Genomic DNA, 18001 nt, shown 5'->3' with positions numbered 1-18001 from the left:
GATCTCAGTACTACTGGAATATTCTAGATACATCTCCCATGCACCATGAAAAGTACCAATGATATTCTCTTCTGTCTCTGCACCCAGCAACGCCCGATTATCCCAACCATAGCTTCATTAGTGCTCCTCTCAACACTTGTTTGCCCAGGTGGTCATATTGCCCTGATCTCCTACAGTAACACTAGGCCTCTCCCCACAAAGGGCCCTGTGTTTGAAAATTACTTACCTTTGCCCCTCCCCAATTTTGATAGGGTAGAATGTTAAGACTCCTGTAATCTTGTAACTTTTACTATTGTTGGTGATTCTAACCTCCCATATGCTTCCAAGGGTAGTATTGACCCCATTTCAGAGCATCAGATTAAGTGTGTGGAGGGAATCAATGTGTGATTGAACAAATTTATGGCAATATGTGAATGACTAAATAGCCTATTAACCTTTCTAGGTGTTTTTGTGATTTTAGATGAAGGTGTTTGTTAACCTAAATAAATCTTTAATACGTAAGATTTCAGGCAGTAAAACAAATCAAAGTATACCGTATTTCCCCGATAATAAGACACTGTCTTATTATTTTTTTTTGGACAGAAAAACACCAGAGGGCTTATTTTCAGGGGACGGCTTATTTTAATGAACATTGACAGCAATTTTAATAAACAGGTAAATGTGAACAAAAAAATGTACCTTTATTCAATAAGCAAATCACTGGGGAAGAACAGGATGACGCGCTCACTGCTGCAGCTCTGATTGGATGCAGCTTGGAGCGCGGCGTGCGTTTGGGGGGGGAGACAGTGCATACAGAGGGTACCGTAATGTAGCGTGTAGCGCAGGGGATCACCTTCACTACAGTAGCAATCTCAATAGGGCTTATTTTCGGGGGAGGGCTTCTTTTAGAGGAATCTTACACAGTAAGGGGAGGGCTTATTTTCAGGATAGGTCTTATTATCGGGGAAACACGGTAGTTATCCCTTCCACATTGCAAGGGTTAAGGGCACAACACCCCACAATCAGTAAATCCACATAAAATTTGTGGCCCTCCCTTCATGCCAGAGAAGAAGTCTGAATTCTTTCTTTTTCTTTTATGGGGTGCTTACAGTACCTTATTGTAAAATTTGCATTGATATCATATAATACTAAACATGTTTCATGCATTTCTGAGTTTCTGAACTTTTTTCTGTGTCCTCTGCTGACCTTCATGTGTCATCTGCAGCTTCCACAAAACTCCCCCAAAATTCCCATTTAATTTCTGCCAACCCATGATATATCAAAACCACAATGGGAAAAGTCGTGATGTGGAAGCCATAACTGTAAATACTGTCAGGCAATAGGAGATAAGCTATTTATGGCCAACAGGCCATTCCATTGGCAAACTAGTCCCTCCTGGGGAGTTTATCCCTAAGGTCAGATCCTTCAAATTTTTTCTGCTTTTCACAGACTTATCTATGAAAGTAATGACAATAGTGGGAAGAAGGCTATTCCAGGCACCAGAAGACCTGGGCTCAAATCCCACCTATGGTATATACTGTTTGTATTTCCAATAGGCAAATCCCTTGACCTTCCATAGCCTTCATTTCCATATTTTAAAACAGTATTAATATTCATATTATTAGCCTCACAAGGTTATCTTTTTTAAACTCATGACTTTTCTAAGAAGCATGAGTGCTTTCACAGTGACTTCATATTAGTACTAGTGATGATTCTGGCATACAACAGGCTAAGGGACAATAGGGAGAGCAGGGAAAGGGCAGAAATTTGATTATGGGTTATATGGATTGCTGGAAAATGGCAGACTGCTTGCATTTCTTGTCAATACTTATCATTACCTCTCTTGCCTACCTCCTAATACACCTGGACAGAGCCATTTAATCTGCTGAACCTCTTAGTATCTATATCTTAACTGAGTCTGGGTCATATTTGAAGATTAATATGGGAAAAGAAGATGGATAATGATACCCAAGATGGAAACCCTATAAGCAAAGAAGACAGAAAACCAGTCCTTTGTTGATGGGTTCCATTGCCTTCTATCTATGGAAGTAGAGCTTCTAGTTTAAGAGGAAATATTTCCCATTGTGTTTAGAGATCACCATGGAAGAAGGCTGATGGATCCATGATGGTTCCAGGGGCCAGTGGTGCATTTCCTGTGGCCTATTGGGTCACCCAAACTTGTACTTGTATTCAAAGGGAAGAAGTTCCAGTGGTGCTACTACATCAATGCCTTTTAACTAATCGGGAGTTTGCCTAACTTATTTTTTACTGCTCATTCAACCCCAGATGGACACCAGATAAAGTTAGTACAACTCCCTTCCCACTATACCCAAATAATAAATCATCATATCTCAAAAAAGTGAGTCTGTTATCATCAAAAAGAATTGGTCTTTATGGACTAATACTGCCAGGTAAAGGTAAGGTCTTAATTTTTCTGCCTTGGACCACAATCTCTGAGGCAGAACTTATCACAGATTATCATCTGTTCTGCGTTAACAAATGAGCTTTTGACAGTATCTTTCCTTCTTCCTTTTATGATAAAAAGGAGGGCAAGGATATATGCCAGTAATCAGGTAGAATCAAGAGACCGGTCAAGGAGGATGCATGTCTCTAGCATACAGGTTGGAATTGTTGGTCTTGACAAGGAGAAGGGCCCTTATTTGTCACAGATTAGAGCAAAGGAGATGAGGATTGTAGATGGCAATATAAGAGAGATTTTGAGGTATATAATAGAGAAAAAAAGGGGAGTTCAGGTTAGATGGCCCAATTTTTTTCACTCAAGTAGAGGTTGGGTCTTTTGTGGTAAAGAGTGGAGGGCAGGGTATTTTAAGGGGCCTTGATTTGTAAGATAAGGTGGTTAGATTGAATGGCTCAAACATTTATTTAGTACCTATTAGGATCAAAGCTTTGGGAACACAAAGAGAAAAAAATGTCAAGCAGTCCCTGTCACCAAGGAATACCTGTTCCACTAGAAGTTCTAAAATCGTAGGACTTGGAATTAGACTGGCGAGAATAACCAGTCCAACTTCTTCATTATTTTATTTGAGAAAACTGAGTCTCAGAGAGATCATGTGACATGCCCACAGTCATACAGTTGGTGAGCATGGAAGGGTGGGTAAAGTGCTAGATGTTAAATCAGGAATCATATCCCACTTCTCTCTATTTACGTTTCCTCATCTGTAAATTAAGCATGAAAATATCACAGGGTCAAATATAACCTATAAACATCAGCAGATGTGGTCTTAGTTATGATTGCTATGTTAACTAACCTTTGGTTTCCTTTGTAATCCTATGCATTTCATTTTATTCATTTACAAATGACATTCTAAGGAAGTCCAGAGACTTCACCACATTTCCAAATTGGTCTATGATACAAAAGCAGTTAAGAACTCTGCTCTAATATTAGCATCCTCCCTATATTCAAAGCTCATCTCCTATTGGACCAATGATCAAATTCCTGTTTCTGGGACTTTATAGATCCAAGGTCATTGATGAAAATAGATAACAGAAAGTCTTAGACAACTTTTTACTGAATAAGATCCATGTTCTATCCACCCCTCCCAGGGTTCAAATGCCCCCATTTCTATCAGACAAGAGGAGGGACATCCTTCTGTTCCTCCCACCCTCCTCACTACCACTGGCACCTATAAGGGTGAGCCCACATGGGCATCTTTCAAACTAGCTGCAACTCTCTTCATTCATTTTCTTCTTCCTTATAAATACCAGATTTAGGATACTTGTCCCTTACAAACAAGCACCAAAACAATACAGGGTAAGATGAAGCGATTACTATTGATATAAGACAGGAAAGGGACCAAAGAAACAAAGGAATGAGCCAAGGGAATGAGTGGAGTAATTGATTTTGTTGAAGCTTCCTCTTGGCAATGATCACAGAGGGAGCATGGCAGATGTTTCTTTGCAAATGGTGGCTTCCCATAGCAGGGCCAAAAGGCCTTAACTAGCACTTCCAAAGTCCAGGCCTACAGAAAAAAAAATGACAAGGGAATTTTTTATTTGCTCAGTTTGTGATGTAGACTTAGTTCCTCTTCTATTGTTCCCTGGAATCACCAGTGTTTTTAATGTTAAAGACATGAAATAGGTCTGGGTACTTTTTTGAATGTGTTCTGGAAAGGGGAAAGACTTCTGATGCGGCCAAATCATAAACCTTTATTAGCTTGATCGTTTGTTATAAACAAGGGATTCAGGAAATTATAGCCAATGAGACCTTGTTACAGCTGTTTTGGTTCGTAAGAAAAGCACCTAGTCTAGATCTAAAAACCGCATGTTGTTTCCAGATTTAATGAACTGTTTTAGGGTCCCTTTCTTGGCAATATCAATAGGGGTCACGTCATTTTACTGGAAGCTCCTTGGGAGCCATAGAATGAAATGGCAGGCAGAGGCATTCAATGGACAGGTGGGAATTTGTTATGTTATCATCATAGTTATCAACAACTCCTGCTGAAAAACATTCTCTAACACTATGTTCAGATTTAAACATTAGACTGCAGAGGCTGCAAAAATTATGCTTCATTTGGGTCAATGTCTGTTCTCACAGGTGCACAGTTAAGATGTGTAGGACTCCAAGTACAATACAGTTGTCCCTTCCACGTCATGAGTTTCCCCATCATGGTTTTGATATGTTGTCGGTAGGCATAAGAAATTAAGTGGGAATTTCTTGGAAGTTTTGTGGAAGTCACAGATGACATGCAAAGACCAGCAGATGACACAGAAAAGGTTTAGAAATTCAGAAATGCATGAAACATATGTATAGTATTGTATAATATCAACATATCTTATCTTTTAATACCGTAATAATTCAGACTTCTTCTCTGGTATGAAGGGAGGGCCAAAAAATTTTATGCGGATTTTCCAGATTGCCTGGGCCCCTAGCCCTGCTATGTGGAAGGGAAAAGTGTAGTATCTCCTTCCCAGAACATAGAGAAGGCACTAGATTATGTGTCCTCCTAGGAAGACATCACGTTTCATAATTAGACAGATCTGCTATCATTAAGAATCATTCAAAAAGTAGGTGCCCTGGTTTTCATTGCATATGTAACACATCGGTAAGTATTTAGGATCATAGGATTGAGAGTTTAAAAGGACTTTAAATCAATTCAATCCCTTACTTGTACAAAGAACCTCCAAGCTCTGATTATTCTCTGATAATTCTGATTATTCTGATCCTCTGAAGGACTGATTATTATTACAAGTATTCACTTTTAAATGCCTAGCTTCTTAATTAAGATAATGCAGGTGAATGCTCATGATACACTATAAAATTCTGTATGATTGCAAGCTATTCATTATAATTTTTTTTAGATGGGGGAAGGCAGGGCAATTGGAGTTAACTGACCTGCCCAAGGTCACACAGCTAGTTAAGTGTTAAGTGTCTGAGGCTGCATTTGAACTCAGGTAGTCCTGACTCCAGGGCTGGTTCTCTATTCACTGTGCTACCTGGCTACCCCTCAAGCTATTCATTATAGTAATAATGATAATAATGATATCATGGCCAGTAGTTGTCAGTTCTTCCCTATTGCTTTGGAAAAAAAAAAACACTGAAAGAGGCAAAGGGAACTCTTGCACAGAGCAGAAATCAAGTTTTTCTATGTTGTTTTGCCTTATTTATAAAAACTGTTGTTCATAAAAACTAAGATTATTGTAAAACCTATAATTACCTAGGCTTTCTGGACAACTTTATTGTTATTTTTTTTTTTTTTGCTTTTTGGAGGGCAATTGGGGTTAAGTGACTTGCCCAAGGTCACATGGCTAGTTTTTGTGTTAAGTGTCTGAGTCCGGATTTGAACTTAGGTCCTCCTGACTCCAGGGCCAATGTTCCATTCACTGAGCCACCTAGCTGCCCCTTGACAGCTTTATTTTGAAGAAATAAAAATTAGAGATTGTCGTTGTGTCTTTTCAGTTATGTCCAACTTTTTCTGAGAGTCAGTCATTAGACATTAACCTGCATATCCTTGATTGTTTTCCTCAATGGAATACAAGCACTTCAAGGACCATTTTAATTTTTATTCTCACCACTAAGCACAATGCCTGGCACATAGAAAGCATTTAATTTATTTGTTCATATCTCTCTTTGTACCCCCCATAATATTTGTAAATTTCTTAACACCCAGCTTGCCTGGTATGTAGTAGGTGCTTAATAAATGTTTGTTCCCTCCTCCCCCTCCATATAGTCCTTTGCATATAATAGACAATTAATATTTGTTGAATAAATCCCCATTATTTTGCAGTGACAGGTTTAGTGTGTCTCTGAAGCAAGCCAAGATGATCAGAATGAGAGCATTCCCCTTCATCATAAGGCTACCTACCATCCCTCCAAGGAGACAAAGGCAGTAGGTAGAAACCAAATATTTTCAGGAATTCCTGTGCATCTCTCAATATAGTATTCTATAGATACCCACCAGAGCAAAGACTCCAGAATTCAGTGGATCAAAAGCATTATTCAGAACAGGATTCTCCCTCCTGTGCCACAGCTATGTGGACTCTCCTCCAGCAAAAGCGTATTAAGAATTGCATAGCTGACATGATGATATTATAATAAAAACACCTGGGCTCTACATGGTTTAGCTAGTGTCTTGCCTCTTTCCCTGATAAGCAGCCATCTTGGGATGTCTCTGGTTGTCACTGATAGGCTGAAAGTGTGGTTTTAAACAGGAAAAGAAAAGGACGATCTATAGAGTGAAATTTAATTAGATCTTTAAAGCAAGGATGCTCTTTGGCAAACCAAGCTCACTGTCTGTCCTTGGGCAGATCGCTTGACCTCCTTGTTCCTTCTGTCATCCCAGCTGGAAAATTAGGCAAAAGCAGGACCTTGCTAAAAGCCATTTGCTGCATCTGAGCTGGGCTGAATCTTCTTTCTAGATTTCACAAGTCCTGAGCAAGAAAGGTTTTGGACTGCAAGTAAATTGTTTGGTCATCTTTTGAAATATACCCCTCCCCCCAAAAATAGAACACCAAGTCCCCACTAATAAAAAAATAAACAAGCTTCTTTTATTCTGCAGCAATTTTCCCTGAACACAATGGTAAGAACATAAAATAGGGGTCTTGGGCTACTGAGACAGCCTTTAAGAACTAACTCTCTCTCTTTCTGTGTGTGTGTGTGTATGTGTGTGTGTAGAGACAGAGAGAGATACACACATACATATATTTGTGTGTATATATATGAATGATACTTTCTGTCAATACATTATAAGCATTTCTGAAAATACTGTTCTTCCTAACCTAATAAATCAATAACTATACCTGTTAAATAGAATAAATAGAAAAAGAAAAATAATCAAGCAAAAACACCTGAAATAGTGACCAGGTCTGACAATTTATGGGACATTCCTTTAGCACAACCTTGGAAAGAGTATTTTTAACAGGGATGTGCAAGATCACATTTACCTTTAGAACAAGGGTTCTTCCCTATGATTATGGATTTTAAAAATTATTTTCATTACTGTGTTTCAATGTATCTGGTTTATCTTGTAATCCTGCATATTTTATGCATTTAAGATCATCGTTCCGAGAAGCGGTTCATCCTCAGCCAGCTGCTGGAGGAGGCCGTGACACAAAGAAGGTTAAGAACACTTGCTTTACTAAGAAGCAGTGGGAAGAAGGATGCTCTGGCATCCCCCTAGAGCAGCAGCCGCCTCCCTGTGACCCAGAAGCCCTGCGCTCCCAGAGCCAGTCACAAGGCTCAGTCTGTTATTGGCACTGCAGTCAGCAAAGGCTCCTCCCTTTGTGAGCCTCGGCTCAGCAGCTCTGCCCTGAGCCCAGCGGCAGAGAGTCAATGTGATCACCTGCTTCTCTTGTTGCCATGGGTTACAGAATGAAGCTCACGAGAGCGAGGACAAGTACCCTGAGTAGAAATAAGTGTGTCACCTCCCGGAAAAAAAGGGGGGAGGAATGGGGGAAAAGGGGAGAGTTGAAAAATAACAGGAAAAGAATAAAACTCAGTGTCCTGAGGTGGTCTGGCATGTTAGCCAGGGAGGCATGATGCCCAAGACCCAAAAGCTTTCATAAATACGCGGGGTACCCACTGTACCTGAACCTACCATTGCCCCTTCACCCTAATTAGTTCTTAAAAGAGATGGAGGAAGAAAGCGAATGTCTGTGGTAATGGCATTCTCCAATCTCCATGGACTTAACTCTCAGATCTAAGGCTCACTGTAGAGTGAGGGGTGTGGGGGTGGGGAATCAGTCACTAATAAGCTCACTGTGTACCTAACCTTGTACGCTACCACCTAGGCACTGTGGAAAGATATTAAGGAAATAGAGGACAGAGCCTTCGTCCTTGAGAAGTTTACAATCTAATTAAGGAATGGGAGTCTATAAGGAAGAGGTGGGGGGCCAAGGGCTGGGCTATACAATCATATACTCCTGTTGTTTGATGGCCCATCAGGGAAAATTTTGAGAAGAGAGCCTCCGGCAGCACTTGACCATTTCTATAATGGAGTACCAAGAAACTCTTGAGCTGGAAACACTCTTAAGAAATAAAGAGCAGCCCTTTTGTTGTTGTTCATTGTTTTCAGTTGTGTACGACTCTTTGTGACCCCATTTCAGGTTTTCTTGGCAAAGATACTGGCATGCTTCACCTCATATTACAGATGAGGAATTGAGGCAAACGGTTAAGGGGAGAGTTGCCCAGGATCTCATAGCTAGGAAGAATTTGAACTCAGAAAGATGAGTATTCTTGACTCCAGGCCCAACAGCCTAATTACTGTGCCTCCTAGCTGCCCTTACCATCTGCTACTATATATTCTCTCTACTATCTCTGTATTCTCAGGGAACAGAGGTAGTCCCAGTATGTGTGAGGAATCCATTACTCACTACTGTAGTTCCTAAGCCCTCACCACTGTTTTTATCATTTATTAAAATCTGTTACCATGAGAAAGTATTAACTCATTATTTTTTCTTGGAGAGAGGAGAGGAAAAGAAGGCAATCAGGGTTAAGTGACTTGCTCAGGGTCACACAGCTAGGAAGTGCCTAAGGAGGGATTTGAACTCAGGAATATAAGTCTTCCTGATCCCAGGCCTGACACTCTATCCTCTGTGGCACCTAGCTGTCCTCAAAAAAAGATGGCATTCCTGTTCTTTTGCAATTGAAGATGCTGAGAATAGAATAGAACTGACTTGCTTAAAGTAACACAGCTAGTTAAGAAAAAGGCTGAAACAGGAGCTCTGGGTTCTACCTTCAATTTTGCCACTAACTAGCAGTGTGACTTTGGCCAAATCAGGGTGTCATGGGATCCAAAGCTGTCTTTTGTGTAAAATGTCAAGGTGGATAGAAGAAAAGAAAGGAGGAAAGGAAGAAAGAAAGAAGGAAAGGAAGGAAGGAAGGAGAGAAGGAAGGGATAGAGAGAGAGGGAGGGAGGGAGGAAAAGGAGGGAGGGAAAGGAGGGAGAGAGAAAGAAAGTGGAAAAGAAAGAAAAGAAGGAAGGGAGGGAGGGAAGGAAAGAAGGGAGGGGAAAGGAAAGAAGAAGGGAAGGAAGGAGAAAAAGGAAGGAAGGAAGGAAGAAAGAAAGGAAGAAAGAAAGAAAGGAAGGAAGGAAGGAGGGAGGGAAGGAGGGAAGGAAGAAAGGAAGGAAGGAAGGAGGGAAGGAAGAGAGAGAGGGGGAGGGAGGGATGGAGGGAAGGGAGAGAGAGGAAAAGAAAGAAAAGAAGGAAGGGAGGGAAGTAAAGAAAGGAGGGAAAAGGAAAAGAAAGGAAAGAAGAAAAGGGAAGGAAGGAGAAAGAGGAAGGAAGAAAGGAAGAAAGAAAGAAAGGGAGGGAGGGAGGGAAGGAAGGAAGGGAAAGAGGGAGAGGGGAGGGAAGAAGATAAGGGGGAGGAAAGAGAGAAAGAAAGAGTAGCAATAGTTAATTTCATGTTTCTATCTGTATCAGTCTTAAAAGTACGCAACTGAAATGATAATGCCATTCTTCTCTGGGCCAAAGACAGCAAGTTTTTACTAGAGGAAAGCACATTGGTAGCCAGCTTAGTCTATTAGGATCACAGGTTTGGAGCTGGAAGGGAGCTGAGTGGCCCTGCTGGAATGCCTTCCTTTAGTGATGAGGAGCCAAGGCCTGTAAAGATGAAGTGACTGGCCCAAGGTCACACAGGTAGTAAACTACAGAGCTAGGACTCAATCTCAGGTTCTATAGCTCCCAAACCAGCCCCCGCAACTGTACCAATTCAGGCAGGACAGATTTTTTTTTCCTTCCATTTCCATAAAATAGAGACTGCATTTGACCAACTTTTTTTTTCTTTTGCTAGACAGTGAAGGTGGAGGAGGAGAGACATCATCATCCTGATCCATTCCTGGGGCGGCTTTAGTTCCATCCTCATCCATCTGATCACTGGATCACAGCCTCTGAGGAACTGCTTCACTGGTTTGTGACTTAGGTTTCCCAGCTCAGAAAAGGAAAAAAATTCCCTTTGTTTTTTGCCTCATGACCTGCAATATATTGATGGACTTCATCCATGGCAATGCCGGTGAGGGGATACTATCTTGATATTATCCCAAGGATTTGTTCTGTGAAGTTTGGATTCAGTCAAAGGGCCACACTTGAGGACCTAAAGGGGCACATGTGGCCTCGAGGCTGCAGGTTCCCCACTCCTGGATTAGATCATGGGCTAATTTGTATTTCTAAAGAAAAGGAACCTCCTGAGACAGCTTTGCCAAATAGTCATTCACTCTTTCTCTACTAGCAGCTTTACTAGTTTACTATTAAGGCTCCAGCCTTAGTCACAATAGCTGCTGGTAGAGAAAGAGTGAATGACTATTTGGCAAAGCTATCTCAGGAAATTCCTTTTCTTTAGACCATCTCTTGCCATCCTGATCTATATCTTGCCACTGGACCCAGACAGCTCCAGAGGAGAGAGTGAGGCCGGTGACTGCACAGCCCCGCCTCACTTAAATCCAATTCACTGCAAGTCATGGCATCCCCTTTCTGATGTACGGGTCCTCTTCCAGAATGAAGGACCACCACCAAGAACGAGAAGCTTTTGTAATTTTGTTATCAGTTAAACGTTGCTATTTCAAGGGTTCAAGTTCTCATATTAAAATGATGTTGGGGATGGTGTCAGAAGCTTGTTTTTCACAGTTACAGTGAAAAGCTTAAAGTCTGCTTGATGTCAGGAGAAATGAAAGCATCACATCCTGCCTCTCGTGCTCACCAGTCAGGGCGGGGCAGAGCACACTCAGCAGGCTGGCTTTATAGCAGCATGGCAGGATTACAAAGGGTCTTGCTCTTGGCCCATGTTTCACAGCAGTGTGAACATGGTAAGGTAAGGGGCTTGTCTAGGACCAAGATTCCTGAAAGATAAATGGAAGGATGGGACAATGCCCCCATGCTTGTTTTCCTATCAGGAAGCTGTTGACATTTGAAACAAACTGGGGAAATTTTAGGGCCACATCTTGGAATGTTGATTAGAGGATGACCCAGAAAGTTCTAAGATACTGGTGTCCTGTTTCAGAGTATATGTGAGATACTATAATAGCAATTCTAAATGCATTATAAATAAATCTGATGTCTCTAAGCTGGAAAGATTAGTTCCAAAGCCCAAAGCCCCAAACCCCAACTATTTCTTAGTGGCCAGGTAGCACAGCATTGAATTACTTGGTTAGCCCTCTCATCTTTCTCACAACAGCTAAAACCCATACATCTTTCCCTTTCTTCTGGGGTTCACCTCCTCAAGAACAGCGATTGTCTTTTGCCTTCCTTTGTATCCCCAGGACTTAGCACAATGCCTGCCCACAGTAAATTCTTAGTAAATGCATCTCGATGCATTTCTGGTCATGGGACTCTCTGATCATAGCACTGCTGGTCCTTGGATGACAGACACACAGTTTGTCCTGACAGAGTACGCTACACTGGCATAGCCTTTAAGAATTCAGCATTATTTCCATGGCATCTAAATAAGGCTGAGCTGAAAGGTCCTAATTTTAAAAGAAAAATAAAATGTCTTCTTGGAGGTCTGGTATATAATACAAGTGTCTATCACACTGAAGGATCTAATTAATTGCAGAACAAAAATACCTTCAGTCCCTTTGCCCAGTGTAAATACATTTATTCCTGCTTCCTTCTCCCCGCCCCCCCCCCCAGCACAGTGCTTAAACAGGGCTACTTACTGGAACTAGATTTCCTATTTACCTTGTCCTGATGACTTGTCAGAAACCTGTCTTTGACCACACACTGTCAACATCTCAAAGTCATAGAAAATGCAAAGGATCTTACCCAGTGATTCCGTTCTTTGGTTGAATTTTAAATCCATGACGTTTGTTTGAGTGGGTTGAAAATCTCTTTGAACATGTGCTCCCATCTCTGGAGGGAAGATTAATTACTTGCCGTTGCTGCTGGTTATGCCTGAAGCTTTCAGCAATGAAATGAGGGTGAAATATTTTTGGCTTTTACAGTTGGTATCTGACAAAGAAAGAGACTTTTTAAAAAAAATCCCACAAAGCTAGGTGTAATTTATAACAAGGTTACTCTATTTTCTATGGCATTTTGAGCCAAACAGCATTTGTTGTGGTTTGAGAGATGACGGAGTCAGGTGAGATGGTCTCCCCCACACACTAAGTTACCCTAATCATGCTCCACACACATTTCTGAATTAGTTCCAGCTAGTTAGCGTCACTGCAGGACAATTTAGACTGTCGTTGTTTGAGTGTTCAGCATAGTCTCTGATGATGGATTCCTATAAAAGGCAAAATCCATTATTTACACACAGTAGGAAAATAAACCTTCTCCCCAGCCTAATGCATGGAGATTGGGAAAGCTTTTCATTTTAGACAGTTGGAAATTTTGCATTCAAGCAGCTTTGGGGACTCTTTTAATCAATGTCCCCTGGAAAAACAAATTTAGAAGTCTGTTCTTTCAATTCAGTAGGGCTGAAATGTAAGTAAGGGTATTCCTTCTCCAAGCCTCATGGTGTGATAGTCAACATAGACTTCTAATAAAGCACAGTTAACTGGCAGCTGCTATGTCAAGGCATTTTAACAATAAGTGAATGGCCCAGATTCATAAGGAAGTGATGGTGGGGACCAGGAGGGAAAGACATTTCCTTCCTGTGTTAGGGGAAAATATTCCCATTTCCAGGTGATGGAAGGTGTGTTTATAACCATAATACTCATATTTTCCTGACCAATACAGCAACTCAATGGTGTTTTCTGGGACATATTTCAAACCTCTCCCTTAAAAAGGAATGACAAGAGATTGGGAAAATGTGAACACAAGTTGTCCTTTCTGGATAGAGTCCTCTGTACTCAGGGAAAGCATCTGGGTGAAGGTTGTATAGAAGGTGAGGCAGGTGCTGCAGGGAGAGAGGACAGGTGTGCTGCTGGTGCACATATCACTGGAGATGATGATACAAAGAGACATATGTCAACTGACGAGATAGCCTGGAGAAATGGGGGAAAAGAACTGGACTGGACTGGGACTCCGAGGCCTCAGTCTGGTCTCAAATCTCTTGCTGCCAAGTGTTGTGATCAAGTGAAAGTCACTTACCTTCTATGAGAAAATCAATACAAAGAGTTTTCCAAATCTTAAAGTGCTTTATAAATGGAAATTATTTTTGTCATAACTATTCTTATTAATGCTGTTATTACTTGAGCCTCACTTTCCTCGCCCGTAAAATGAAAGTAATATCGCCTGTCTTGTCTGTCCTATTGTGAGGCCCATATAAGACACTAGACACAAAAGCATTTTATGAAACTGTGAAATTTTATATCATACAAGTGTGAAGAACTATGAGCAACCAGGAGTTACTGTAATAGCCACGCTGATGAGTGAAAGAAAACTGTTTCCTCTCTATGGAGGCAGCTGGCAATCCTTCACATATTTGGAGAGCCCCCAATTCAGGCACTTTGGAATCCTCCTTTCTATCCCCAATGACAGACACAACTAGTGAGGATTACTTGATTCTGATGCTTAGAAGCTGTCCTCGTGGCCAGACTTTCTGGGAAGGTATTGATCAGTCAATCAACAGGCATTTATTAAAAGCCTACTATTGCCAGGAACTCTCCTAGGCACTGAAAATATAAATACAGAGAATTAAATCCAACTCTCAAGAAGCTTACAGTCTAACAGGGGAGGTAAGGGAAGGAATAAACATTTATTAAGCACCTTCTGTGTTAGCAGCCTTACAAATATTATCTCCTTCTATCCTCACAATAACCCTGTGAGGTGTTGTTATTGTCCCCATTTTACAGTTGAGGCAGACAGGCTTAAGTGATTTGGCCAGAGTCTCACAGCTAGTAAGTGTCTGAGGCCAGATCTGAACTCCAGTCTTCCTGCCTCCAGGTCCAGCGCCCTAGCTACTATTCTACCTAGTCCCACAAGAGTAAGTGTGTGTGTGTGTGTGTGTGTGTGTGTGTGTGTGTGTGTATATAGATAAGTGACAAATATAAAAATAGATTAGATAGATGGATGGATAAATATTCTGTGCCTATAAAAATAAATACAGAATAAATACAAAGTAGTTAAATATGAAATGGTTGTGGATGAAGGGCACTATAGCAATTGGAAGGAGCAAGAAGGTCTTCATGTAGAAAGTCTTCACTGCTTGAGGTCTGTCTGGAAAAGGGGGATTCCAGGAGGAGAAAGGGCATTTCTAGGCATTGTGGACAGACAATACAAAGGCATGGAAACAGAGGGAGTGTCCTTTGTGAGAAACAGAGAGGCGGCCAGTTAGCCTGGATCACAGGGTACATAAAGTACAATGAGTCTTAGGCTGGCAGTTAAGATTACTGCCCCTGGGCAGAAAGACTCCAGCACAGCACTGGACACAGCACGAAAACTTCTGAGGGATGCGAGGCGAAGGAGGCAGGGCTGAGATGGCCTCCCCAGCCCTTGTCCCCCATTCCCCACCCACACTTTGGAGCCGCTTGGCTGACCACCAGAATGAGCCTCCTCGGGGACAGCCAATCATTTGGACTAGCTGTACACACTAGATGTGAAACTTAGACCTAGTACAACACAGTATTTCTCACACTTTATTGGGGGGTGGGGGTGGAGGGAAGGGGGTGGACTCCCCCAGGAGGTTTGTGGGAAATTTTAAATGAGTTACTGAAGGGCTCTACCAGAGTATAGAATGTCAAGACTCCAAACAGCTGTTGGAAGGCAGCCTCCTTCAGCCCTTGGGCCCTTTCCCAGCATTTTCTCTCCCCACCCCCACCCCACCCAGTTTTCAAGAACCAAACAGAGCTAGTTGTAGGCAAAAGAGTGAAGCTGATGATTTAACTACATTGTGCCCAGCCTCCCTTTTTCTGCTATTGTCTCTCCTTCTGCCACCTCTCTCTAGTTTTGGTACCCAGGACCTTTGTCTTTGGCACAATCTGCTATCATGAAAGACTCTGCTATCAGCCATTAATGTATTAGTAAAAATTCAGGTCAGTGTGTTACCTTCCCCAAGGAGATCAGAGATCTGGAACTTTAAAGGGCTTCGGAGATCATCTAATCCAGCTATTACAGATGAGAAAACTGAAGCCAAGTTATCTGTTAAGCCATGTCTGCCACAATTCATAGTGTCTGGTTTGTGGTTTCTATGACCCTTCTTTTGAAACTGCAAATCCTATTCTTTCTCTGGGGAATGAAAATGAATTTATATTGCTGGCTGGAAAGTGTATACATGAATGTACATATTTATACAAGGCCATATTCATCATCGAGGCCTTTTCCTCCATGTTAGGATCTTTGTGTGTTGGAAGTTTATTTCTTCCCTCTGTTGTACAATCAGGGTTATCATTCATATCAATAATCCCAAGGGAAAAATTTTAAGTCCCTTCTTCAGAGAGGCTTTGATCCTTACTTGCCTAAAGCTGTCCTCCTGGTAATGACCAGAAAATTGAGAGTCACAACTCTCTGGGAAGTCTCATACCCATATTAACTGGTTCCTACCCTATAGACGTTTGTTGTTGTTATTCACTTTCAGTTGTGTCAGACTTTTGGTGACCCCCATTTGGGTTTTTCTTGGCAAAGATACTGGAGTGGCTTGCCATTTCCTTTTCCAGCTCATTTTACAGATGAGGAAACTGAGGCAAACAGGGTTAAATGACTTGCCCAGGGTCACACAGCTAGTAAGTATCTGAGATCAGATTTGAACTCAGGAAGATGAGTCTTCCTGACTCCAGCCCCAGCATTCTATCCACTGTACCACCTAGACCTACATAGTTTTAACTGATTCTTCTTTTCTTTAACCCCCCAAAACAGTTAAGAAAGTCTCCCACTCCCCCATCTTTTTAATTGTAGCTTTGTAGCTAAGTGTCTACTTGGTCCCAAAGAGCCTCATAGTTCTTGGGATCATAGATTAGATCTTCTACACCCCTTGTTAGCCAACTGCTGGTGGATAGTGGAACATTCCAGCTCTGCGATTTTTCAGCCCCCTCAATCAGTTACAAAATTCAGGTATGCCAAAAGTCAATCTGGAAGAAGAAGTCCTAGAAAACACCTTGCTCAATCCTGGATGCCCTCCCCCAACCTAGCCCATTTCAGAGATGGGACATTTTCCATACAGCAGAGGAAAGCTGGAAATATATCTTGTGAATTGCCGTACCGCCACCCCAGTCTAGACGGAGAATCGAGGGGCCAGAGAACCTCCTTCCCATTGCTAGCCCTCCCGAGGCCCCAGTTAGCTCTAGGAAATAGCTTCTCATATACCGCGTTTGGTTGCACAAGGATGTGCATGGGTTTTCTCCTTTATATGTGATCACTCATTTGGAGGATCCTTTGCTGACATATGTAGGGGAAACTGAAGATCTCCACTCATTTTAAAATGCCTAGATGAGCTATGAGTGGTCCTGATGGGGGCCCAGAGAGTTAAATGAGCCGCCCAAGGTCACCCTGATCCTCTCATTCTAAATTCACAGATCTTTGGCATTTGTATGCAGCCCGAGTCCTAAAGCTCAGTGGTATGGGACCCTCTCCTCTTTGGTGGAGGTCAGTGCTCTACATCTGAGTGAGGGGCAGGATGGAGCTGATGAAACAGGGAGAGAGGAGAGCTGTTCAATTCTCTCCAGGTCTTCGGACCTGCGCTGAATTTCTTCGGGCTTCTGGTGTTTCTGACTCCCAGCTTCAAGAGAAAACAGAAGAGGCCAACCCCAGTCCAGGTTACTCAAGGGAAAAGACTAGGAAGGAGCCAACACGAGGAGCTGGCAGTCCTCATTGTGTTCCTGTTCCCAGCTTGCTACACTGGAGGCTCCAGGGAACCTCCCCGCGGTGAGATCTGGGAGTCTCTTACTTGACCACTCTCCTAATGGGAGACCTCTTTCTCTCACTATTGTCTACCATACATATCCCTCTGTATACTTTCCTCTAATTTCTGTCTGACTCTGATTCAGATACATGGGTTTCTTTCCTAAGTGCTCTGTGTTTTCATTATAGAATTGATATTTGGTGGGGAAAGAGTCAAGCCTTGTATATAAATCTTGGGGTCCTGTTCTCCCAATCAAGGACTAGCAATCAGAAATTTAGCTTGAACATGAACAAATTCCCTAGACTAAAAATATTTAAGGGAACATAGAGATATAATTCTAGGCTATTATCCCTTCTCTCTGAGGGAAACAGAGCAGCCTCAGCCCCAACCTCCTGCTTCCCTCCTGGCAGGAACAAAGCATCCCTTGGAGAAGGGTGGGAAGAGAAGACTAGAGATGTCTATTCTGCTTCCTTTTGAATCACAAAATGATCCTCCCACCCCCACTACATATGGGAAAGACCCTTGCAACACGAATTTTTAAACTTTCCATTAATTATGGAAATTAAAGCTTTTGTGCTTGTCTAAGGCATGCCAGGCCACTAAGCCAGTCCAGTCAAACTGGCCCATTAGCTGTCATCCAGATTTGACATCCTATCTCCTGTTTCTGCACCTTGACACAGGATACTTCTTTGATTGTCCTTGATTTTTGCCTCTGCCTTTTAGAATCCTAGCTTCCTTAAAGGTGCAGCTTGGGTGCTATGGAAGGGAAGGAAGAAGGAAGGGAGGGAGGAAGGGAGGGAGGGAAGAAGGAAGGAAGGAAGGAAGGAAGGAAGGAAGGAAGGAAGGAAGGAA

The 18001-nt window shown here is 42.1% G+C and overlaps 1 long non-coding RNA gene across 1 annotated transcript in view; it reads right to left on the bottom strand.

Moving 5' to 3' along the window:
* The window catches only part of LOC138146530 (uncharacterized), an 88657-nt gene that overhangs the window by 61023 nt on the left and 9633 nt on the right, over window positions 1-18001 (bottom strand). The window contains exon 5 of the long non-coding RNA XR_011164514.1: window positions 12196-12381. This is a non-coding gene — a long non-coding RNA (uncharacterized lncRNA). The remainder of the gene's footprint in view (window positions 1-12195; window positions 12382-18001) is intronic.

This window comes from Petaurus breviceps, unplaced genomic scaffold (assembly GCF_028583685.1).
Source record: "Petaurus breviceps papuanus isolate PSGF00001 unplaced genomic scaffold, PetGlider_PUasm1.0 90763, whole genome shotgun sequence".
NCBI lineage: Eukaryota > Metazoa > Chordata > Mammalia > Diprotodontia > Petauridae > Petaurus > Petaurus breviceps.
This window is presented reverse-complemented; position numbering and strand designations above follow the sequence as displayed.